Below are 2,863 nucleotides of genomic sequence, written 5' to 3'. Positions count from 1 at the left end.
CTCCTCCTCCTCCTCCTCCTCCTCCTTCTTTCTTTTTTGGTATTTCAAGACAGGATTTCTTTGTGTAACAGGCCTGGTTGTCCTGGAACTCGCTCTGTAGACCAGGTTGACCTCAAACTCACAAAGATCCACTTAACCTCTGCCTTCTGAGTGCTGGGATTAAAGGCGTGCGCCAGCACCACGACAGCGGTATTTTTTCGTTTTCTTTTTTAAATCAAAGGTTATCAACACAACAAGGGTCCGCATTTCCCGAGCCTTCCCTTTTCCCTTTATGGTGATATGGAGCAGTCAGAAGTGAAGTAGGACTTACGGGAAGCGATGTGGTTCCCCCCACCCCCATGTCAGGCAAGAAAGAAGCCACCTTGACCCCGTGTGGTTCACAGTACACCTTTTTTTCCTTGCCATGCTACTTTCGCTTTGACTTTGGGTAACACTTATGTTATTCTGCTTTTCAGAGGCCCCTTGGTAGATCATTCCCTGGAGAGAGGAGGAAAGTCAGGTACAGAGAAGCAGCTTAACTTGATCAAGAACACACAGCAAGTAGCAGAGCCGGACGGAGTATGTGCTGGGCCACTTGAGTCTACGTCCGCCACGTCTCAAGTTCACTATCCTGCGGCACTTCCAGCCCTGCTCTGACCTCAGCTTCACCTGTGCGCATGCGCCCCCGCTGAGTGACACTGAGACCCTCCCCAGCAGGCAATGGTTCTGGGTAAAATGATTTGCGAGCTTCTGTGTCCATGCATGGTCTTCTGCCACAGGCAGAGATTTGGTAATAAAGGTGCTCTTTTGAACACTGTGTGTATAATAATAGTTATTTAAAGTATCCAGGAGATTAAAAAAAGTAATGAGTGGTTTGGCTGGCAGAGTGACTCCTGGCAGAGTGGAGGGCACTGAGCCGCAGGCTCCAGGGAGTGGACACATGGTCTTTCTCTGGGCTAGCTGGAGCCAGCGGGGCTTCCCCGGGTCTCTGAGGTTCTGTCCCCCAGAGAAGGGGTTGAATTCCAGCTAGAAAAATAACTTCTCCAAATGACCAGCCTTCCTCCACAGGCAGGGACTAGAAAGACCAAGGTCAACTCAACTTCCCACTGCCAAGGTTCCTAAGGCTGGGGTGTGACAGGCTGTGCACTGAGCCCATAGGTTTTCTATGGGTGGATCGGTGTAGATCTGTGTGAGTCTGTGCATTTCTGTTTTCTTTTTTTGTTTTTGTTTTTGTGTGTGTGTGTGTGTGCTCGCGCGCGCACGTGCACCACCAAATGAACTAAGAGTGTGGAGATCCGACAATGTTTGTGACTCAGTTTGCCCCTCATGGCGTGGATTCCAGAGGTCAAAGGCTGGCCTCGGGTTTTAGCACCAGGAGCCTATGGCTGCTGAGCCACTTTGTCAACCAGGAGGAGCTCCTAGGGAGAGAGAGATCAGCGGTCATAAGGTCATGGGAGCTTCTGGACTGAGAGAGGCATCGGACAGTATCCAATTCCTCCTACTGAAGCCATGGTTATGGTTGTGTAAAAACCATCTTTCCCAACTGTCTCTCTTTTTCTTTCTTTCTTTTTTGAGACAGGGTTTTTCTGTGTAGCCCTGGCTGTCCTGGAACTCACTCCGTAAAGTCTTGAACTCACAGAACTTGAACTCCTGAGTGCTGAGATTAAAGACATGGGACATCGCTTGGCTCTAACTGTATATTTTATTTTTATTTTTTACTGATTTATTTATTTTGTTTTTCAAGACAGGGTTTCGCTGTAGCTTTGGAGCCTGTCCTGGAACTAGCTTTGTAGACCAGGCTGACCTCGAACTCACAGAGATCAGCCTGCCTCTGCCTCCCAAGTGCTGGGATTAAAGGCAGTACTACCACCTCTCAGCACATTATTCTGGTTTTGTTTTTGTTTAAAGATGTATTTATTTATTATGCACACAGTATTCTGTCTGCACACCAGAAGAGGGCACCAGGTCTTATTACAGATGGTTGTGAGCCACCATGTGGTTGGTGGGAGCTGAACTCAGGACCTCTTGAAGAGCTGTCAGTGCTCTTAACCTCTGAGCCATCTCTCCAGCCCCAGATTATTCTCTTTTTAATCAGCACCAGCATGGCCCCTCACAAACATCTGCAGCTCCAGTTCCAGTACCATCTTCTGGCCTTCTGTGGTACTCACATACATGGTGGTGCACAGACATACATGTAGGCAAAACATGTATCACATACAATGAAAAGTAAATATTAAAACATATTAACTTTATTGTAAGTTGTATGCCTATGTGGGGAGGGGTGGGGATTGTGCATGTGAGCCCAATATCCAAGAAGTCCAAAAGAAGCTGTCAATCTCCTGGAGCTGTGGTTATAGGTGGTTTATACCAACCGAATCGGTTATGGACGACTGAACTCCCATCCTCTGGAGGGCCGTTCATCCCGTTCTTCACAGCTGAGACATCTCTTTTTTTTTTTTTTTTCCTTCTCTCCCTTTTCTTTTGACTTTAGGGATGGAACCCTAACCCTCACACATTTGAGTACGTGCCGTGTACTGAATTGTACTCCTGGTCCTATGTTACTTGGTTGGGATAGCCAAAGCAAACTCACAGTGGGACCACAACCTTATCAGGGTTGTTGGTGAATTTCCCTCTTTTTTTTTTTTTCTTGACAGTGCTGGGGATGGAGCCCAGGGCACTCACTGTACCGCAAAGCCACACCCTCAATCCAAATAAGCCTTGTCCTGTCTGGCACACAATAAAAGGTCAGTGTTTTTGAACAAATGTAGGAATGTCTTTCACCTAGCTGTCTATTTGGTGAATTTTAGAATTAGCCTAGATATTTGGGATGGTGGGAAATTCCCAGATCATAGATCATTTTCTGCCTTCCTTTGCTGCTGCTGCT

Source organism: Microtus ochrogaster, chromosome 10, assembly GCF_000317375.1.
Source record: "Microtus ochrogaster isolate Prairie Vole_2 chromosome 10, MicOch1.0, whole genome shotgun sequence".
In the NCBI taxonomy this organism is placed as follows: Eukaryota; Metazoa; Chordata; class Mammalia; order Rodentia; family Cricetidae; genus Microtus; species Microtus ochrogaster.
Note: the sequence above shows the minus strand (reverse complement) of the source record.